This window comes from Mustela nivalis (assembly GCF_964662115.1).
Source record: "Mustela nivalis genome assembly, chromosome: 13".
Classification (NCBI taxonomy): Eukaryota; Metazoa; Chordata; class Mammalia; order Carnivora; family Mustelidae; genus Mustela; species Mustela nivalis.
The window spans coordinates 27,529,514-27,536,817 of record NC_139032.1 but is presented as its reverse complement, the minus strand read 5'-3'; positions in this window follow the sequence as shown (position 1 = coordinate 27,536,817).

The window sequence follows — 7,304 nt, the reverse complement described above, 5'->3', positions numbered from 1 at the left end:
GGTTGGAGCAAAACTGGGGAAGGACTGAACCTTTGAGACCTTTTGAATAGTTCCAAAGTATCCTAGTAATTTTAATGTTGACAAGGCCAATCATTCATTGGTGAGCTATAACTGAGCACCCAGAGGCTACAGGACAGTAACTAGGAGTGACCCGTGTTCTTAATAAATGCAGTTACTCTTTGCATGAGCCCAGTTTCCCTGGCATGCTCCCAGCATGCACTATTCTCACACTGGGCACCAGAAGGGCTAAACCAAGATGGCAGCTCCCAGAGGAATACCCTCAATTACCCACAAGTATCTGAGCATAAACTCTCATCATAGGTGATTATGGCCACGGGTTAATCTAGTGGTTCCTCCTAATTAATAGCCTGGAGTGTTGAAGAAGCCAGCAGTGACCACAACACTCTGAGTTTTTGGAATAGCCCAGCTGGCTGAGTGTCAGCCTTCCGTTAGACCAAACCTTGGTGTGTTGTTTAACCACATCACCCTTTCCTGGAATCTAGCCCTTTGGCTGACACTCTTCTGTGGAGACAGAGTGTCCCTTTTGTGGCTCCGAAATACCATTTAGGCTTTTTTTTCCTGCCTCAGCATTCCCATTTCTCATTCTTTCAGCTTCTTCCAACCCATTCTTCTCTTCTCTTGGACATATGCTCAGTCTTTCCTCACTCGTTTCTTCAGATTATATTCTCCCAAGTTCTCTTATTTTTTTCTTCTCCTTCAAAAGACCTGACATCCATTTCTTTTCCCTGTTCCTTGATTTCTCAATTTCTCTCTCTTCCCCTTGGCCCTCCTCCCTCTTCTCCCACTCCCTTTCCTTTGCTTTTTAATTGGCCTCAGATGAAAACAAAAACATTAATCATATTGTGTGTTTCATGACTTGCTCAGGAGGTTCTTTTGTTTGGCTCATTTTTTTTCTAATTACTTGTTTTTATGTAATAAGCACCAAAGAATCTACTAATCATTGAAACAAAAAGGGGAATCACAACAATATCCTACAGGAAACGATTTTGTAACCCACTACCCCACCCCCTGGCTACCCCAACCAAGGTAGCTACCATGCAGAATCCAGGGCATTGTTTCTTCCTTTCTTTTTATACTGATGCATTGTATCTATGTGTAGTGTTAAAAAAAAAAATTCATTCTAGGTTTTTAAGTTTATGAAAGATTAGTTTTTCTACTTTTTTAAGTTAATGAAAAGATGAGTGCTTTTTCTTTGTTTTAGTTTATTTTAAAGACATTTTTATCTTGAAATAAGTTTGAACTTACAGAATTGCTTCAAGGAGCATACACAAATTTCATATAGACTTGCTAATATATAGTTTATATCTCTCCATGGAGAGAGGGTTAAAATTTTTTAAATCATTTGAAAATAGGTTTCCTATATCTTCCCTCTTTACCCCCTTAATACATTACTGTGTATTTCCTAAGTACAGGATATTCTCTTCATAACCACAAATGAGGAAAGTCAACATTGATACCACACTTATACACTTGTATCTTACCAACATTTTAAAGTTTTGTCCATTGTCCCAATATTAACATTTATAGCAATTTTTTCAGTATGGAGTCTGGTTCAGAATCACACCTTGTGTTCAGTTATTGTTTCTCTTTAGTCCTCTTGAATCGGAAAGTTTCTTGGGCTTCTCATGACATTAATGTACACCTGGGATTTTATTAATGTCCCTCAATTTGGATTCTTCTAATGTTCCCTTTTGATTGCATTCAGGTTATTCATTTTTGGTAGATGCCATCGAAGTGATGCTATGTGTCATGTCTTAGTAAATCAGAGCCAGAGGCCCCCCCCATTGGTGATATTTGCTTTGATCCCTTGGTTACATTCCTGCCTGGCAACTCCAGACAGTATGTTTATATATGTTTGAGGGAAATTATTTTTCACTTAATGTTACATTGCTAAGATTTATCTAGACTGTTGCATGTGACCCCCATCTTGTCTCTTTCCCACACCCACCCACAGACACACACACACACACCTATCTACACGCACACACACAACACACACATACACATACATTTTCTTCCTGTCTTTCATTTTCCAGCCACATTCTTGCTCAGAATCAGTTTGGGAGTTATACAACTCCTAGCTGAAGTCATAACCTTCTTTTGTTCAGTTACTTATAGACTAAATCTCTAAAGATTGGCATAAAGGTGCCAAAAATATGTGTCATTATGAAAATAGGTGGCTTAGCAAAGAAGCAGACACCAAAAAGAGCAAAAACGGATCCTCCAAAGAAAAGGGGGAGGAGGGTGCTGGATACCTTCACCTTTCACTCATTCGACCAACCAATCTATTGACATTTATTAAATGAGTAACTATTGTTTCCCCAGCCCCATTCCTGAGTAGATGGGAGCATATAAAACCGCAAGGGGCCTAGAAACCCAATGCTCCCCTCTATCAGCAATGCACCTGGGGACACCCCTCTCGTGCTTCAAGGCACAGCTCAAATATGACCTCCTTATGCTACCCTAGTTAAGTACCCAATCGACACTTCCTATTTTTCAAGCAGTGTTAACATGCTTTCCTCACAGTAGCTCTGGAAGGTAGGTTTCATTTCTCCAATGTGTAGACTGAGACTCAATGTTTACAATGACTTGGAAACTCTCACACAGCTGTATCAGAGTCAGAATAGGTGCCCAAACCTGACTTCAAAGTTGATTCGTCTTTTCACTGTTCCACAGTGAGTCCTAGGAGAGTCAGTACTTTTTCCATAAAATTCTGGTAACATCTTCCTTAAGCTCAAATACCATGGTTATTACTCTGTATCACAGTTATCTTCACATTCCCCCCCCCCATGTGATGGATTTTTGAGCTACTCAAGCATAAGAATAAAGTCATGCTTATTTTTGAGTCCCCAGAATTCAGCAGAGTAACTGCAAGTACAGTCTTCATTATTCAGATTCCATATTTGAGAATTTGCTGACATTCACTCGTCATCCCAAAATCAGTATTAAGTGCATTTTTGTGGACATGCGCATGCGCAGAGGATGAAAATCTGTGGGATTCGCCCCATGTGCCCATTCCAAGCTGAGGTCCAAAGGCACTTCCTTGCCTTCTTATTCAGATTGTAAATGAGCATCCTTCTATGGTCTAAATAGTGCCACTTTTTTTTTTAAACAATTTTGTACCTTTTTTTAGTGGCTTCACTGTTTAAAATGGCCCACAAGCATAGAACTGAAGTGCTGCCCAATATTCCTAACCCCGAGAAGGTTGGGATGGGTCTTCCAGAGAAAATATGTGTGTTAGATAAGCTTCCTTCAGGCATGAGTTATAGTACTGTTGGCTGTGAGTTCATTGTTATTAAGTCAATGGTATGTATTAAATAAGGTGTCCTTACACAAAAATATATATAAAACAAGTTATGTATTGATTGGTTTACAAAAACATTGTGCCCAAAGACTGGTAGGAGCCTGACCCTGTATTTTCCCCTAGAAGCAATGGTTTGGTACTGCTAGTTCATTCTTTGTGGTGACTTTGTAGAACATGATGACTGTGACTAATAAGAATCAACTGTAGTAGGTTGTAAATAAGTGTATTTTTAAAAGGAAGTAAAGAAGACATCCATTGGAGAAATGACACGAACAGATGAAAAGCTGCTTCGTGAACCCACCTGAAACCAAAATGATATAATGAGAGAATTTTGTATTGATATAGTAAAGAAGTGTCAGATTGTGTAGTATAGGCAAAAAATTGATTATTATATAATAAGGAGAACACACAAAAGGGAAGGGGTAATACATGTAAATTTCCAGTGAATGAAAAGAAAATGTTCTGTGACCATTTCTTTTCCAAAAGCGTTTCTGGTTGCCCTGAATTTAACACTCCATAATTAATAGCTTTTCCCTTTGTATCTCATTGAGCACATTAAAAATCTGTATGTTTTATATCTGCAAAAATATAATGGCATCACATTTTTTAAAACACAAAAGTTTTTAATAGCTCACTATAATTCTTCCAATTTTTTTATTATTAAATATTTTCTTACTAAATAACAGCATGATTGGGTCCACTTTTAAAGAAAAGTGCACTGCAATATTTATCTCGAAACTCTTTATAAAGCAAAGGAAGAAGAATTCGTTTGATCTTTATACTGACTTTATAGAGCAGATTCTACACTGTGGAATGATGGGAAAGGGCCTGACCTGCCAATTTCTTATCCATATGATTGTGGTAAAAGCAGACATAACATTATGGCTCAAACAGAACAAAGATGAGCTTACAAAATACATGGTATAAATAATTCCAAAGCTTTGGGACACAGATCTCTTTTTTCAAGACACGAATCTCATGTAACCATAATCATGATTGGTCGTGGGGAATTTTAAAAACAGAGTCTTCCCTAAGCCCTCCAGACTTAGTTATACCACAGCTAAATCAGGTGATTCCAACACATGATTCACATCCCACAAAAAATGAAATGTTTACAAAAATAAGACTCCCAAAGGACAAAGTAGCCTTTTCTCAAATCCATTCAAATTTTTAAGCCAATCTTCCTATGTTTTGTTTGACATAACTACCATGTTTCCTATTCTAAAATAAGAGGTTGATACACATACAGGGGTCTGACACAGTTTAAATGCAACTTTGTCTTAGTACATGGAGGTCAGGAACCAAGTCTATTGGTATAGTGATCTATACATACATGTATTTTTTTTAAGATTTTATTTATTTATTTGACAGAGAGAGATCACAAGTAGGCAGACAGGCAGGCAGAGAGAAAGAGAGGAGGAAGCAGGCTCCCCGCTGAGCAGAGAGCCCGATGCGGGACTCGATCCCAGGACCCTGAGATCATGACCTGAGCCGAAGGCAGCGGCTTAACCCACTGAGCCACCCAGGCGCCCCCGCATGTATTTTTTATTATCGAAATCTTCAACCACATAAAAACGGTAGGAGGAATAGTATAACCAACTGCCATGTTCATGGGCCGTCCCATGTATCATGCAACTCTATTCTTAAACACAAAGAAAAAATTATAGAGCATCCTACTTTGTTCCGTCTGCACCTGCAGCAAACAATAACAGCACCACCAACACTGAATGCTTTGCAGAATATGAGCTGTTTCACTTGCAAACACATTGAGTTTCAACCTGAAATGCCCAGTGTAGTGGCTGCATAGACTAGTTTTCCTAAATCCCTTGTATAATAAAAATTTATGAATATAAAAATCTGATTTCCAAAATAGAAATTTTTTATTTTTATAAAATTATGCATTTTCATGTTATAAAATTGGCAAATACAATCACATAAATGAACATGTGGTTGGATATTTTATGATAATATTAAATAATTATTCATTCTTTGGTGTGATAATTGTGTTATGATTAAGTCAGATTATTTATTTTTAGGCACTCATAATAAGGCATTTAAGGGAGAAATGTTATAATATCTATAACTTGCTTTCAAGTGGTTCAGCTTGTGTGTGTGTGTGTGTGTGTGTGTGTGTGTGTGTGTGTGTATGTGTGTGAGTAGATCCAGAACTGACCAACTTTTTCTGTAAAGGACAAGGTAATAAATGTTTTAGACTTTGCAGACCAAGAAACAAAATCAAGGACATTTTGTAGATTAACTCTGTAGCCAGTTAATATGTTGCTACTTTTTTTTTTTAAATGTTATTTATTTATTTGAGAAAGAGAGAACACAAGTGGGGGAGGTGGGAGGGGGAAGACAGAAGGAGAAGTAGACTCCCCACTGAGCAGGGAGCCTGATGCGGGCCTCTATCCCAGGACCCTGGGATCGTGACCTGAGCAGAAGGCATTCACTTAACTGACTAAGCCACCCAGGTGCCCCCAAAATGTTGCTACTTAAAAACATAAAAAACTGGGGCGCTCTTCAGTGGGTTAAGCCTCTGTCTTCAGCTCAGGTCATGATCTCAGGGTCGTGGGATCGAGCCCCGCATCTGGTTCTCTGCTCAGCAGGGAGCCTGCTTCCCCCTCTCTCCCTGCCTCTCTGCCTACTTGTGATCTCTCTCTGTCAAATAAATAAATAAAATCTTTCAAAAATAAATAAATAAAAATAAAAAACTTTAACTCAGGATTGTACAAAACAGGTGATGAATCAGATTTGACCATGGCCATAGTTCACCAGCTCAGTGTAACAGAGAGATACATTGATAAGAGAGGATAAATAGGTAGGTAGGTAGGTAGATAGATATTAGGCAAATGTAGGAATCGATTAACATTTGTTGACTTTTAGTAGAGAGTACATGGATATTCACTGTGTTAGTCTTTCAAGTTTCCTTTATGTTTGAGTATTTTCATACTAAAAAGTTGGGGGAAATGCAAATACATAAAAATATAACGAAAATAAATACCAGCCATCATACAAACACCTAGATATCAACACCATCAATAATATCTTGGTCAAGTGGCTTTTATTTTTAATTCCTGGAGTGTGTAGAGAATTTTTTCCCAAAAATAATGAGATCTTATATAGTGTTTTATAGCTTGCCATTTCATTTCACATTTTTTCATAAGCATCTTCATGTGTTGTCATCGTATTAATGGATTCATAATATCCTAATGAACTAGTTTTTTAGACATCTTAATTATTTTCCAATTTTTGAACATCTATTTCCAACTCTTCATCCACATAAGGAAGAATTTCTTAATGTGGTTTTAATCTATTAATGTATTTCTTCCTTAAGAAAAGACTTTCAGTTGGGGTGCCTGGGTGGCTCAGTGGGTTAAAGCCTCTGCCTTCGGCTTGGGTCATGATCCCAAGGTCCTGGGATCGAGCCCCGCATCGGGCTCTCTGCTCAGCAGGAAGCCTGCTTCCTCCTCTCTCTCTGCCAGCTTCTCTGCCTACTTGTGATCTCTGTCTGTCAAATAAATGAATAAAGTCTTTAAAAGAAAAAACAAAAAAAAGAAAAGACTTTTGGTAATCATGAATGCAAATAAAGCAATGTTATTGTGCATGTGTGTTTCTTTTGTGGGGGAGAAGAAGAGGAAGTGATTAAAAACTGACAGTTAATATTGCTGGGAAAAAAAACATCTCTTCAAATCCTTGTAAATTCGTCACCATAAGAGGATAAATTGGTAGGTGCCTGGCTGGCCTAGTTGGCAGAACACAAGACTCTTGATCTCAGAGTCATGAGTTTGAGCCCCACATTGGGAGTGGAGCCTACTTATTTAAAAAAAAAAAAAAAAAAAAAAGGATAAATTGAGTAAGGTGAATAAGAAAAATGGGGATTTTTTTTTAATTTGGTAAAATATACATAACATAAACTTTACCATTTTAACCATTTTTAAGTATACAATTCAATTGGTATAAGTCCACCAGGGGTTGTGCA